Raw genomic sequence first — 16,215 nt, 5'->3', positions numbered from 1 at the left:
ACCTACCCTGAAATACCACTTTGGTTCCCTCACCTTCTAGCCCCTGATCTTTGGTGACCCCCCATCATTCACAGAACATACAGCATAGAGTTTACATCCCCTCTGAACAATCCAGGACCCCAGTGATTGCTCTCACGCCTCTGTTCTGCCAAGTCATCTCCACTGGGCCCCTGAAATCAGCCTTTTTCGTCTGCCGTGTGGAAGTGCTGACCTGATCTCCCAGTCGCTGAAATCTGGCCCATGCCCCTACTCCTCCCAGAGCCCCATCCTTTAACTCTTCACACTTGTTTAGATCACACATGATTATTCATTTGCTCAACCAATATTTACTGAGAGCCAACCATGAGCCAACTGGATTCCCGAAAAGAAGACAAACGTCTCTCCTTGAAGAGTTCTTTATCCACTGGAAAGATCGGCAAGGAACAGGAAGTTAGTTCCCGGTGTGATGGGTTCTGCAATGGCGCTGCTGGACCATGACCTGGGAGCGTCCTTCTGGGAACCTCCCAGATCTCACCATCACAGAGACGGTCCCGTCACCTTGTGGAGGAAAGCGTTCTCTCTCTTTTAAACTCCAAGGGTGTTGATTCTCAACTCTGTGGCACAAAGATTCATCTGGAGTGCTTTTTAATCATGCAATTTCCAGGGTCCCATTTCCAGAGGTTCTGTTTCAGGAGGTCTGGGATTGGGACTAGAAATAAGCATTTTTAAATAAACCCCTCAGTGAATCTAATATAGATGAGGCCACAGGCCACACTTGGAAAAACATTCCTAAGGAGTTTTTTTACTGTTTTTGCAGCTCACAAAACATGCCAGAGACAGCCTTGTAATCTCCACGCTTACATGTATGGCCCATAGAGTTTGCTGAATAATTGCTCTTTAGGAGCCCTTTGCTTACTTCTTTATGTTCCTCCATAGCACGAGAGAAGGGCATACGAAATTGCATGCCTTAAGTCCTTAATAATTTTAGTGGAGTTCCTTTTTGTGTCTGAATTTTTAATAATACCAGCATATTGTTTTAAAAAATTAGAATTAGGGACTTCCCGGGTGGTCCACCTTCCGGTAGAGAGGACATGGATGTGATCCCTGGCTGGGGGCTTGCCACAGAGCACCGGATCTGAGAGCAGCGAGTCCTGAGGCTGCAGCCACCGCTAGCGAGAAGCTCCCGAGTTGCCAGGCAGAGCCCACGTACCACAGGGAAGGGTGTCCCATGCCGCAGCTAAGACCGTGCACGGCCAAAGAAGTAAACAGCTAATTTTAGAAGTTACAATTAAAAAAGGGAAAGATTGCTCTGAAAACAAATTGCAGTGCTAAGGCTGAGTTATTAGTGAACCAGGCGAGGTGGGCTGGGGGTTGCTGCTAATCCCAAAGCCCAAGCCCCTCCCATGGGAGCCAAAAAGACCGGGCGCCGCTGCCCACATCACTCAGGGCAGCTAGTGCTGCCCTCACACGAGGCTCTGGGCACGTTTCAGAAAGATGCCACTGGGCCCTGGAGGAGGGTGGTCTTCAAAGCTGAATCCGCCCTCCTGCAACACAACTGTGACCAGCCATTCTTTCAAACTGGCTTCCCAGTGGCCTGTCATGAGAGTGGACGGAGGCCCAAGAGGCCCAGGATCCCTGGGCCTCTCGGGGGCAGCCCGCCTTATTGTGCTTGCAGCCCCCGGGCCCAGCGCCTCGCCACCCCCTCGGACACTCGCGACGGGGGGTGCGCTGCGATTCTGGTCCTGCCCCGTGGCTCGGACTCCGCCCTCTGTGGCTCCCCCTGGACCCCTTTCTGGAGGAGAGCGTGGCTGCCCGTGACCCTAACGCAGCGGCCTCCCTGGTCATGTCTTCTGGGCACTGTCCCTGCACCACCCAGGTCAGGTAGGCGGTAACCCAAGTCCGAGCTGAGAATCTGCGGAAGGGAAATTAAAGAGGAGGCTGACCCTGGGATTAACGCTCTCTCTGTTGCTTTTTTCTGTTCTCTTCCTTGAGAACCCTGAGAACCCCCCCTTCCCCAGCTCTCCCCACGGCTGAAACCACTGACCCACCTGTGTGATGTGAGCCCCACGCCGATCTTCAGATTCTAGAAGGTTCAAGAGTCTAGAACAAGTCCAGATCTTGGGCAGGTGCGTTTTAAGAGTCTTCTCTTTAACAAGGCTGAAGGAGGAAATGGCAACCTGCCCCAGTATTCTTGCCTGGAAAAGCCCACGGACAGAGGCACCTGGCGGGCTGCAGTCCATGGGCTCGCAGAGACCCGCACAGGGCTGAGCGACTAACACTTGCGCTTTTCATGTTATACCTCAGAACCCGGTGAGATGCATCTTGGGCTCTAACAGGGAAGGCTGGGAGGCATCAGGATCCAGAAAAAACTTAACACCAGACCCAGAACTGGGCCAACAGAGCCTCCCCATCCCAGGTGCTGGCGGGGCTCCCACTGCCGCAGATGCCCTGCTCTGCAGTGGGCACCATCGCAGGGCGGACTCACATGCTCCGGCATGACCCAGCAAAGCAACAGGGGCCCAGAGGTGTGGTCAATGGTCAGAATTAAGACAGTGCGTTGGTAAACAAGGGGTCCCTATCGTGTAGGGGGAGTTCCAGCAGCTTCTCTTAGAGGACCCGTGCTACTAGGAAATTTAGCAGGACAGAGAGACAACTCAAAAATCGAGTCATCAGTTCTGGGGTGTGGGAGGGCAAGGACTGTACCACAGCTTTAGAGAAAAGCTAGCTTTGGAAAAGCTAGATTTGAACAAATCTAGAGGGAAGAGGGATATGTGCATAGGGCTGAGGTCTAGAGATGGGCTGTGGCAATCACCCCCACATCCCCCTCTGTAGGATTCAGAGGGCCGTGCGACCCGCCATCACAGGGCTGCAGAAGAAGGCAGAGAGGCTGGACCAGGCAGCCCTGGACACGCTCCTGGGTCCAAGAGCCAACCACTGCTTCAAATCCTTAGCATGTCTTTACTGTAGCCCCAGCACCCTCCCTTGTCTTCACATGCCCTGCTTCATGCCCTCTGAAAATTGGAATTGTTCACCATGTGTGCCTCCTCAGGGGCTTCCCTGGTGGCTCAGATGGTAATGAATCTGTCTGCAATGCAGGGGACCCAGGTTCGATCCCTGGGTCAGGAAGAGCCCTGGAGAAAGGAATACAACCCGCTCCAGTGTTCTTGCCTAGAGAATTCCATGAACAGAGGAGCCTGATGGGCTACAGTCCATGGGGTCACAAAGGGTCGGACACAACTGAGCGACCCAGCAACTTATCTCTGTGCCTGGCACATAGGCACTCAACCTCTACTGTTGCTGCTGCTGCTGCTAAGTCACTTCAGTCGTGTCCAACTCTGTGCAACCCCATAGACAGCAGCCCACCAGGCTCCCCATCCCTGGGATTCTCCAGGCAAGAACACTGGAGTGGGTTGCCATTTCCTTCTCCAATGCATGAAAGTGAAAAGTGAAAGTGAAGTTGCTCAGTCGTGTCCGACTCTTTGTGATCCCATATTAACCAGAATTATTTGGGCCTTCCCAGGTGGCGCTAGTGATAAAGAACCCACCTGCCAATGCAGGAGACATAAGAGATGTGGGTTTGATCCCTGGGTCAGGAAGATCCCCTGGAGGAAGAAACAGCATCCCACTCCAGTACTCTTGCCTGGAGAATCCTATGGACAGAGGAGCCTGGCGGGCTACAGCCCATAGGGTCGAAAAGAGTTGGACACGACTGAAGTGAGTTAGCATACTTCTTCGGAAGAGCTGCAAAACAAAACGGGGAGATGGGATTACAAAGTTAGTAACACAAACAGCCCCAAATTTATTCCCTGGGCAGTGTTCCATCTTCATAAGAACTTAGTGGAAGTCAGAACCGAAGCACTGCTTTAGTCCGTCCCGCTGATGTAATCTATGTAAGCTATATAGTCTACAGTTTTCAGTTCTAGAGCAAAACTCCAAGGACAGTTCTACTGGTGTTGCCACAGAAGATTAAGAAGAAAGTTGATCACTTCTTGGTAGTTAAAAGTGTGTAATTCCATGATGTGCTTTATCACACACACACACGCACACACACACACACACACAGGATGCAGATTCCTTAGTTGCTGCATGTGGGATCCAGTTCCCTGACCAGGGATCAAACCCAGGCCCCTGTTTTGGGAGCGTGGAGCCTTGGCCACTGGACCTCCAGAGAAGTCCCTCGTGATGTGCTTTTTTTTTTTTATTCGCTGATGGTTATATAGGCTAGAGCACACGGATTTGCTTTTGCTAATGTCAAAAAAGGGCCGTTCATTTATTTGGGTGGAAATGCTCTAACATTCGGAGAAGGCACCCCACTCCAGTACTCCTGCCTGGAAAATCCCATGGATGGAGGAGCCTGGTAGGCTGCAGTCCATGGGGTCGCTGAGGGTTGGACACGACTGAGCGACTTCACTTTCAGTTTCATGCATTGGAGAAGGAAATGGCAACCCACTCCAGTGCTCTTGCCTGGAGAATCCCAGGGATGGGGGAGCCTGGTGGGCTGCCGTCTATGGGGTCACACAGAGTCCGACACGACTGGAGTGACTTAGTAGCAGCAGCAGCTCTAACATTGCTGTAAAGATTGTTGCCAGGGCATCAGACCAAGAGGCACGTCATCGGGAAATCTGGGTCTCGCCTCTCCCGGGGCTCACCCTTACTCCCGCCACAGGGCTCGTAGATTAGGAAGACGTGCCCCCTTGCCTTCCCCCTTCCCAGCTCAGCTCACCCTGCTCTCCACAGGCTCCTGTTCTCCCTCCTCCCCTTCTCAGAGGCAGGACAGGGGCTCTGATCATCCCTCCTACTGTTATCTCTGAAACGATGTCAGTGTGGTTTTATTTCACATTTCCTTTAAGATGTTTGTTTGTGCTAAAGCACTCATACAGAGTTTTTTTTTTCCCTCCCAGGGGATTAGCATTTTAGTAAGAGCTGAATCATAAAAGTGGATTGTAAAAACCTGTCAGAAACGTCGTGGTGCGTGTCTGTCTTCTCGTAATTGCCTTGCAATGATGAGGACTGAACTTTGTTGCTGTTCCACCGTGAACACGGGCACTTTTTCTCTGCCAGGCCTCGAGGACGGGCGTCAAGGGGGAAATGACCTGTGATGCCTTATCAAATGCAAATTCTGATTTTCTAGATAAAAAGGAAGACGGGGAGCAACTTGAGATGGGGCATTCAGGTGTGGACCGCTAGGACTGGTTTGAATGGTTCTTGACCTTTTGTGGCTCTCACACTCCTTTGAGACCACGAGGCAATAACATACATAAGCAGAGGCATATGAACTATGCAAGGGAATCGTGGGCCTCACAGGGCGGAAAAGACCCTTGTCATCAAAGTACTTTCCCTCTTCTTCTGGTTCACTCTTAATCCAGAAGTTTGAATAAATGGATGAAATTTGGAGTCCAATTAAGTTGCAAATATACCATAATTCTCAGCACTGGCTAGGTACAGAGGTAACCAGAAAAATTTAAGACCTCGTGCCTGCCCCCAAACTTACACGTTGCACCTTTCAGGAAGACAGCGTAGAGTTTGCTGCTAGTTTGTGTGGTATGGATAAAGAGGTCCAGGGCTTAATCAAACACGATGTGGTAGAGAAAGAAGGATTTCCGTTGTACTCGACAGGATCTGTAGGGCTCAGATAAACAGAAGGGCAACGAGAATGTTTTGCACGGAGACAACGTGGTCGGAGAGAGAGAACGTGAGCTCTGACACCTGGCGCGTTTAGGTTGGCGTCACCGCTCTGTTGGCGGCAGGCTCCGTAACCATAATCACCGTTCTGCTGGCGGCAGGCTCCGTAACCAGGCGACAGTCACTCCACACGCCTGCATTTGCACTTCTACACGTGTACAATGGGCATTTTTTGTAGAAGGACGGGAAGAATAAATCAGATAATTTTTTCAAAGCATTTGGATCAGTGCCAAGAAGGTAACAACTGCGTTCCTCTTGCTTGCTACCGTATCTCAAGAGCATAACCCAGGGGCTAGCGCATAGACGGTGCTAGAATAGATATCTGCACGAATGTTAAGTGGATGAGTAAGCCAATGAATGAAAAACCACATTGCGTAGTAGGCAGTGACGATGTGTCCAGCGCGTGGCAGTGTCAAAGTGTGCTTCTCAAACATAGAATTATAGGCTGGCTTAACTCAGATGGCTCCACATCGTGTTCCACGTTAAGCAAAGACAAGCCTCTCAGTGTCTGGGTTATTCCGGCCTTTCACAACCTCATCACCGGTCTCACAATTCTGCCTGGTTTTAGTGTCCTTTTCTCTTTGTCTTTGGTTTTCAGTTTTCAGCAGCTTACCATCATGTTCCTAAGTGTGATTTCTTTGTATTTGTCTTACTTGGGGTTCAGTGATCTTCTGGAATCTGTAGGTTGATGGTCTGCATCAGTTTTGGCAAATGTTTGGCCAATACTCCTCAAATATTGCTTCTATCCTATCCCCTTCGGAGAAGGCAGTGGCACCCCACTCCAGTACTCTTGCCTGGAAAATCCCATGGATGGAGGAGCCTGGTAGGCTGCAGTCCATGGGGTCGCTAAGAGTCAGACACAACTGAGCGACTTCACTTTCGCTTTTCACTTTCATGCATTGGAGAAGGAAATGGCAACCCACTCCAGTGTTCTTGCCCGGAGAATCCCAGGGATGGGGGAGCCTGGTGGGCTGCCATCTATGGGGTCGGACACGACTGGAGCGACTTAGCAGCAGCAGCAGCCTATCCCCTTCCTCTCCAAATCTCTGATCAGCTGCATGTTAGAGCTTTTCACTGTAGCTCATATATCTTTAACCCTCTTTTCTGTTTTTTTTTTTTTTTACCATTGTTTTGTCTGTGCTTCAGTTCAACATTTTCTCTTTTCTTGTTTTTCAGTCACTAACTTTTCTATCCGATCCACTATCAAACCCATTTAAGGGACTCTTAATATCAGATAGCATGCTTTTCAATTCTAAAATTTTTATTTTATTCTTTTAAAATAGATTCCAAGTCTGTAATAAAATTATCTATCTTTTCTTCTATTTTCTTGAATGTAGTCATCATAGTTATTTTAAAGCTCTTATCTGCTGTTTCCATTGTCTAGGTTACCTATAGGCCTATTTTTACCGTTTATTTTTCCTCTTGGTTTTCGATCATATGGTACCTCACATGGAGCTTGTAACAGCTGTATCACCTTTTGTGACCACTTCTGTTAGGTAAATCCGTAAATGATATCCAGGTATTTATAATGGCTGTGTAAGGCAGAATCTTCTTTCCAAAGTCACATAGAGAGCTACTTGTGAGAACACATCTAAGGGGCCAAGCATCACCATCTGGTTAACATCCGACAGCGTTCTGAAGGGTCTGAAGGATTTCCTCCATTCATCACTCATTCAGCAAGTGCCTGAGACCTTGTCAGTGCTGTGCTGCTGCTGAGGCTGTTTTGGTGATCAGGATCAGGTCTGTGTACTCACAGAACTTGCATTATGGGGGAGAGACAGCAAAAAAATAAACTACTAAATAGCAGGGAAACTATCAGATATTCATGAGTTTTCTAGGAGAGTGAAAAAGTTGGCTTGAAGCTCAACATTCAGAAAACTAAGACCATGGCATCTGGTCCCATCACTTCATGGGAAATAGATGGGGAAACAGTGGAAACAGTGTCAGACTTTATTTTGGGGGCTCCAAAATCACTGCAGATGGTGACTGCAGCCATGAAATTAAAAGACGCTTACTCCTTGGAAGGAAAGTTATGACCAACCTAGATAGCATATTCAAAAGCAGAGACATTATTTTGCCAACAAAGGCCCATCTAGTCAAGGCTATGGTTTTTCCAGTGGTCATGAATGGAAGTGGGAATTGGACCATGAAGAAGGCTGAGCGCTGAAGAACTGATGCTTTTGAACTGTGGTGTTGGAGAAGATTCTTGAGAGTCCCTTGGACTGCAAGGAGATCCAACCAGTCCATTCTGAAGGAGATCAGCCCTGGGATTTCTTTGGAAGGAATGGTGCTAAAGCTGAAACTCCAGTACTTTGGCCACCTCATGTGAAGAGTTGACTCATTGGAAAAGACTCTGATGCTGGGAGTTATTGGAGGCAGGAGGAGAAGGGGACGACAGAGGATGAGATGGCTGGATGGTATCACCGACTCGATGGACGTGAGTCTGAGTGAACTCCAGGAGTTGGTGATGGACAGGGAGGCCTGGTGTACTGCGATTCATGGGGTCGAAAAGAGTTGGACACGACTGAGCGACTGAACTGATCTGAATGATTATTAAAATCGATGATAAACAGTAATTAGGGGGATACTTTACACTGAATGGTCAGGTCAGGGAAGGATGTTTCCTGGAAGAAGGTGACTCTTAAGGTGACTGAATGACAAGAAGGAATCAGCCATGCAATGATGAAAAAGCATCCAAGGCACAAGGGAGAACCAGCCAAAGAGCCCTAAGAGAGGAGCGAGGCTGACACGGCGATGGCTGAGCTTACGTGTCAGCTCAGCTGGGTCACGGCACGTGTGCTTGCTCACATGTTCATTTCAGCATGATTTCTGGGTGTGTCTGCGAAGGCGTTTCCAGGTGAGGTTAGCATTTGAACCTGTAGACGAGTAAACAAGATTGACCTCGCCAGTGTGAGTGGGCATCACTCAATCCACTGAGGGCCTGGCTAGAACAAAACGGTGGCGGAAGGGAGAACGACTCTCTGCTTGACCACTTGATCTGGGCCAATGGTCTTCTCTTGTCCCTTGCTGTCGTTCAGTCACTAAGTCGTGTCCAGCTCTTTGCGACCCCATGGACTACAGTGCACCAGGCTTCTCTGTCCTCCAGGGTCTCCCGGAGTTTACTCAGATTCATGTCCATTGAGTCAGTGATGCTATCTAATCATCTCATCCTTTGCCTTCCCCTCCTCCTTTTGCCTTCCATCTTTCCCAGCAGCAGGGTCTTCTCCAATGAGCTGGCTTTTTTCCTAGGACTGAGATTTATCATCATCGTTCCTGGCTGTTAGACCTTCAAACTTGAGGGACACCCCAAACTCATATTATCAGCTTTCTTGGTGCTCAGGAGTTCAGACTCAGGTTACCACCCATACCAGTGGGTTTCCTGGGTTTCCAGTGGCAGATGATAGAGTGGGGGACTTCTCAGCCTCTATAATCATGTGAGCCAATTCCTTACAACAAATCTCTTCATGTATATAAATATAAAGATGTTACTGATTCTTTCTGGAGAACCCTGACTAATGGTTCGAGAAACAGAAAGGTCAGCGTGACCCAAGTGAAGTGGGGGAAGTTGAAAGTGAAAGACACGAGGCAGTGGACAGAGCCTCACCAGACCCTTAGTGTTTAGAAGTCAGAGTAAGGAGCGCAGGTTTATCTTGAGCTTGATAAGGAACTACTGAAAAGCTCTCAGGAAGAGAGGAACAGGGTCTGACTTATATTTTTAAAAGCTCACTTTAGCTTTTGTGTGGAAAGAAGCAATTTGCAGGAGACAAGATTGAAAGTGGAGAAACAAGTTGGGCTGTGATTGCCGTGGTCCAGGAGAGCATGGTGAGGGCTTGGATGGGAGTAGTGGGGGTGAGGAGATGAGCAAAAATGGAAAGACCCAGGACTGCTTCTGAAGGTAGAGGCAACAGAACTTGCCGGAAGCTGGGTGTGAGTGGGGAAGGAGAGCTAACTAGAGATAAATCCTAGATTTCTAGCATAAGCAACTCGGTGGCAGTAACGTCATCTCACGGATTTGGGAAAGCTCATCTGGAGGTCCGTGCGGCGGACTGGGGACTCTGCTTTGGCCTCATTAAAGCAGAGCTGCCCTCTCACCATCCGAATGGACACAGCAGATTAAGACTGTGGCACATGCTTTCCAGAGAGAGGTTCGGCTAGAGATAGAGAGTGGGAAGTCTCTCACGTGTAAACGCCATTTGAATCAGCCTTGGGTCTAGATAAGAGTTTCTTAGTCAAATATACAGAAACACGACAGCTTGGACTGGAAGAGACATTAAAAACCCGGCGGTCAGGGTAAAGGAGCCGCTGCCACCGCAGGAGACGCACGTTCAGTCCCCGCCGTGGGAAGGTCTCTTGGAGGAGGAAATGGCAACCCACTGCAGCATTCTTGCCTGGGAAATCCCATGGACAGAGGAGCCTGGAGGGCTACAGTCCACGGGTCACACAGAGTCCTACACAAGTGGGCGAGTAAACAACAAAACAGTCCAATTCTTCTCTTTTATAAACAGGAGAAATGAGGCCCTGTGAGGTTAAGTGCTTTTTTCATAGCTGCACAGTCCATCAGAATCTAGGGTCTCCTTACTTGGTTCAGTGCTTTCTTATTTACCTTCTGCTTCTAAAATAGTGCAACTTAACTCCAAAGTTATGGCAAATATTTGTGGAAAGAGATAATTACACTCTGTGCAATATTGGATTTTAAATGATAAAAAAAAGTTTAAAAAGAAAATAAACCACAAATACTTTGCTTTAAAATATTTCACTATCAATCTGAATTCAGATAAAGAAGCAGCTTGGTTGGCAGACTGGTTGGCTCGGTGAAAAATGAATGAGCAGGGACATTTTTATCCAGAATTGATTGTAGCTGGTGCAACCTTTTTAAGAGAAGACTTTAAATTAAAGGGCCAATCGTTTCTTCATCATACAGAAGGAAAAAAAAAACTTGCAAGTAAAATCCCATTACCTGAGTTGTTAAACTGGGTAGTAAAATTCCTTAGACTGCTGAATTTGACACACATTCACACACAGAGATACGCAGTCACAGCTTCATTAGACAAACAGCAAGCGTGTGCGCCACCGCCACAGCAAGAGGCACAGAAGGAAGCCGTGAGCCTCGAGAGCACCCGTGGGCATTTCGTGTTGGCACACCTAGGGCGAAGCGAAAGAGCTGATGTTAGCAACTTTCCCATTTAGCAGCAAAAAGCTAACCTAGGCACAGCAGATAAAACAACATGGCCACAAATGATCAATAATCCTTTGTATGCAGGTAACTCCGACTCGTTTATGAAATTCTCGGTAACTATAGAAGACGTTCCATACAGAATGTTCCAGATGTTGGTCTGCCTGAGAGACTTTTCTGAGGAGAAAGCAACAGCTGTGCCTCTCCCCTGTGTCCACATCCGGCAAACTTCCTGCCAACACAAGAGACGGCCATAAGTGTCATTCACCTCTTTGAGCTTCAATTTCCTGGTCAGTAAAGTGAAGCAGGTGATTGCTCGAGAACACCCAGGGGCTTTGAAATCATATTTCCAGCACTCGCCAAGGCCAAAACCAATAAAAAAGAAAAAATAATCAATTCTAAGTTCATGTAAGACTTTTTCTCTATAGTCAAGCACAGCTGTGATTGGCTACTTGGAAAGTCACCTAAATTTTACCCCCTTTTTTTTTGCTTCCCAACTAAAATACCATCACTTTGGTATTTTATCGAATCTTTTAAAGTAGTAAACACCATTTTATAAACAAAGTCATGGTAACTCCTCTAGTGACTACAACATATAAATCCAACTTTCAAACATGATCTCAGATGAGATCATGATGGATTACTTAAATGATGGATTATTTTCAATGCGTGAAGATATGGTAGGAGACTAGCCTAACGTGAAGACATGCTGTAATGTTAGGTCAGTAAACACGATATCACATGTCAAAACTAGGGGTGTCCCCTTTGGGTGAGGAGGACTCTCTCGTTGACCCCATCTGCAAAGTCTTTGCGGGGCTGATGCCACACCAGTGACCAACCGCAGAGTGCAAAAGGTGTTTTCTGCTTATTGACTGTCCACTCAAGTTCAAGGCCTCTCTTCTCATGTCTTTCTTAGTTCCATTAATTCTCTACATTTGGGAGAAATTAAACTCAACAATAACTGCAGATGGTGATTGCAGCCATGAAATTAAAAGACACTTACTCCTTGGAAGGAAAGTTATGATAGATAGCATATTCAAAAGCAGAGACATTATTTTGCCAACAAAGGTCCGTCTAGTCAAGGCTATGGTTTTTCCAGTGGTCATGTATGGATGTGAGAATTGGACCATAAAGAAAGCTGAGTGCCAAAGAATTGATGCTTTTGAACTGTGGTGTTGGAGAAGACTCTTGAGAGTCCCTTGGACTGCAAGGAGATCCAACCAGTCCATCCTTAAGGAGATCAGTCCTGGGTGTTCATTGGAAGGACTGATGCTGAAGCCGAAACTCCAATACTTTGGCCACCTCATGCAAAGAGTTGACTAATTGGAAAAGACCCTGATGCTGGGAGGGACTGGGGGCAGGAGGAGAAGGGGATGACAGAGGATGAGATGGCTGGATGGCATCACCAACTCGATGGACATGAGTTTGAGTGAACTCCGGGAGTTGGTGATGGACAGGGAGGCCTGGCATGCTGTGATTCATGGGGTTGCAAAGAGTCGGACATGACTGAGCGACTGAACTGAACTGAACTGAACTGAAGATAGCTTTCAGCGGGTGAGTGGATGGAGACACTGGTACATTCGGACAATGGGGTGATATTCAGCTGTAAGAAGAAATGAGCTATTGAGCCATGAAAAGACATGGCGGAATCTTAAATCATGTGACTAAATGAAAGAATCTAGTGAAAAGGCTACATACAATACGACATTCTGGAAAAGGCAAAAAAACTATGGAGACAGAATGTTGCCAGGGGTTGGGGTGTGTGTGTGTGTGTGTGTGTGTGTGCTAAGTTCTGTCCAACTCTTTGTGGCCCCTTAGATTGTAGCCCACCAGGCTCCTCTGTCTGTGGAATTTCCCAGGCAAGAATCCTGGAGCAGGTTGCCATTTCCTACCCGCAGGGATCTTGCTGACTCAGGGGTCAACCCCTCGTCTCTTACCTTCTGCGTTGGCAGGTGGGTTCTTTTCCACCAGCGCCCCCGGGAGGGATGGGTAGGCAGAGCACACAGAGGGTTTTAGGGCTGGGAAACTACTCTCTACAACGCCAGAATGATGGACAGGTGTCCTGCACGTTTGCCCAAACCCATAGCGTGAGTCCTAAGGTAAGGTGTGGACTCTGGATGGTAACAGCGTGTCAGTGCAGAGTCACCAGCTGTAAGAAAAGCACTGTTCTCGTGAGGGATGTCCTGGCAGGAGAGGTCATGCCTGTGTGGCCGCAGGGGCACATGGCAAAACTCTGCTCCTTCCCCTCAATTTTCCTGTGAACCTTAACCTGCTCTTTACAAAACCTATTTTGAAACAGATTTCTAGGAATCTTCAGAAAGATGGAATGAGGTGAAATGCTTCCCACACTCCCTTGTTCCTATGTGAACTCTGAGCCCCATGCAAGCACCATTTTCCCACTCCAGGTGTAGACTTCAATTAAACTGTAGGAAACAAAAAGATTTGCTTTACTGCGAAGCCTGTCCCCTTTCCATTTTACCATATCATCGCCATCATCCAGAAGTCTCCTAAAGTGTGCCATATGCCTTGCTGTTCTTCAGTCACCAAGTCTTGGTTGTCAGTCGTGTCTAACTCCTTGCGACCCCATGGCCTGCAGCATGCCAGACTTCCCTGTCCTTCACTGACTCCCAGAGTTTGCCCAGACTCATGTCCATGGAGTCGGTGATGCCAAGCAACCATCTCATCCTCTGTCATCCCCTTCTCCTCCTGCCCTCAATCTTTCCCAGCATCAGGGTCTTTTCCAATGGGTCAGCTCTTTGCATCAGGTGGCCAACGTATTGCAGCACTTGGATTTCTTTATGGTCCAGCTCTCACATCCATACATGACTTCTGCAAAAACCATAGCTTTTTGGACAAAGGACTATACAGACCTTTGTTGGCCAAGCAATGTCTCTGCTTAGTCATGTCCGACTCTTTTGTGACCCTGTAGACCATAGCCCCCCAGGCTCCTCTGTTCATAGGACTTTCCAGGCAAGAGTACTGGAGTGGGTTGCTGTTTCCTTCTCCAGGGGATCTTCCCGACCCAGGGATCAGACCTGCACCTCCAGCACTGACAGGAGACTCTTCGCCACTGGGCCACCGGGGACGCCCTGTTGTCCACCTGCCGCATCTTACACGGAAAACGCTGGAAATGAGCGTGATGACTTGAAGATGTAGCGAGGAACATCATTTCCAGGGTGATGGAGATCACTGCAGAATGAGGAGCTACCCGGCCAGACACAGACTGGCTCCTCCTTGCTGGGGTTTTTGAGTCACTGAGTCTGGTTCTTTCGTATCTTCTTGTCACCAGCCCTCATGTGGCTGTTTAGAAGCCTCTTGATCTTTTTCAGATTATCTGTTCCTAATTTTCTATGGGCTAAGAAACCAGGTAACCGGGTTTATTAGGATCATGTCTGAAATAAGAAAAGACAGTGGCTGAATGGCAGAGTGAAAAGATGGAAATAAAATGCATGAGCTGAGTGAATGAGATCTATGGTGTTTATTTTAACTTCTCAGAGGCCTTTTTCTTCGAGCTGTGTTCTCAGTGACTGACATTATTGGAAAAATGACCTCTGGGTAGGTGAGTTATTGCTACAAAAAGGCATTGTTTCCTTTAAAATGAATAAGAATGGCAGCTAATACTATATTCCATTTTCTTTGTAGAATGGATTCTCTGCTGTTGTTTTTTTAAAGCAACCAAAAGAACCCAACAGCAACAACAGCAAAAAGGTAGGGTGACACACTCTAGGCAAGAAGACATAAAGGGAGTCGCAGTACATGAAGAGCTAAGTTGAGAGGAAAATAAATGTTTTGCTCATAACACTGAAAAGTCAATAGGCAGCAAATGAACTTCAGAGTAGCGGGGCCAATATTCATTTAGATGTCCTTTGTCATTAAAAAACAACACCCAGAGAAAACAGAGCGTAAGCGTAGGCACAGTGCCTAGGAGGGTTACATATGCAGAGGAACAAATTGGTGTATAAATAGATTTGTAACACTTATTCATGAGACATCCGTAGCTCATTAATGGAGAGGATGATTCCTTTATTCAGAGTAGATTCCACTATTTTTAAATCCTGTAGCTCGAAGTATAGTAAGGGCTTTTAAAACGGCAAACCCCAGTAAAAATGTTTAGAACCCCAAAATGGGAAGGAGATTCCTAAAAGCTCAGATATTTACACCCTTAGTAATTGTTCAATACCGATTTAATGGGCTTTGTCTGGTTTCAAGGCTGTTCATTCTTCACCTGCCTCATGACAACTACAGTCATCTCCTTTACTCCGACCTCCTCTTAAGACTATCTCCAGGTGGCCCTGTGTATGCTAAGTCGCTTCAGTCACGTCTGACTCTGTGCAACCCCATGGACTGTAGCCTGCCAGGCTCCTCTGTCCATGGGATTCTCCAGGCAAGAATTCTGCAGTGTTGCCATGCCCTTCTCCAGGGGATCTTCCTGACCCAGAGATCTAACCCACGTCTCTTATGTCTCCTGCACCGACAGGTGGGTTCTTTACCACTAGAGCCACCTGGGAAGCCCCTCAGGTAGCAATAAAGGATATTTTCTTGTAGACTATAAGCATCTTCTTATCTTTTAAGCACTGTCTTGGACTCTAAACTCTACTTTGTATACCAGAGACGCTTACCTAGATTTTATCTTGAAGCAAAGTTCACTCATCTGATAGTGCCTTCCTAGAGGTTACAGTTAGAAAGTGTCTGAGCTTACATTTATGCTCAGCAGGAAAGAATGTAGTGGCTGATTAGTGATGCCTACCATGGGCAAGACAAAGGCGATGGAAATATGCTTGTCTCCAAATCGCCACCCACTCCTATATCCTGCTGACAGTGAACCAGGAGACGCCTGCTTCAAGACTGGCTTCTCTCTTTAGCACGGGACTTTCTGCTAATTAAAAAGACAGCTACCTATACCTGACACCTGCTTGTGGAATATGCAAGGGTATTGTTTCTGCGGTTGCAGACGATGAAGTGTACACGGATTTGTTTCTTGGCCATTTGGTGGGCCATTTGGTAGGTGGATTATATAAATTATGGACATATTTTAAGATGATTGAAGAGTATTTAACACAAATATACTTTAAATATGACCAAAAGAGAGAAAGAACAACCTCTATGTCACAATGAAAGCTTTTTCCATTTCTTAACCTAGGATGATTTCTGGATCTCTCTCTTCTGAATTTTTAAAGACAGCAAGGTTTCAAGCAGATCATTAAACACAGGAAAGACTGACAATATTGATTAAATGACAGTTCAAGGCATAGCAACAAATTATCCATGTAATTCCATATACTTGAAAGCATGTTTGATGGAAAAATGGGAGGAGGACAGCTCTTGAGAAGACGTCTAAAGAGGATAAAAAAAAAAAAAAAGAGAGAGAGAGAAGGAATTCA

The sequence above is a fragment of the Bos grunniens genome, chromosome 10 (genome assembly GCF_055505025.1).
Source record: "Bos grunniens cultivar Pamir isolate PY7600 chromosome 10, Bosgru_T2T1.0, whole genome shotgun sequence".
Classification (NCBI taxonomy): domain Eukaryota; kingdom Metazoa; phylum Chordata; class Mammalia; order Artiodactyla; family Bovidae; genus Bos; species Bos grunniens.
Note: the sequence above shows the minus strand (reverse complement) of the source record.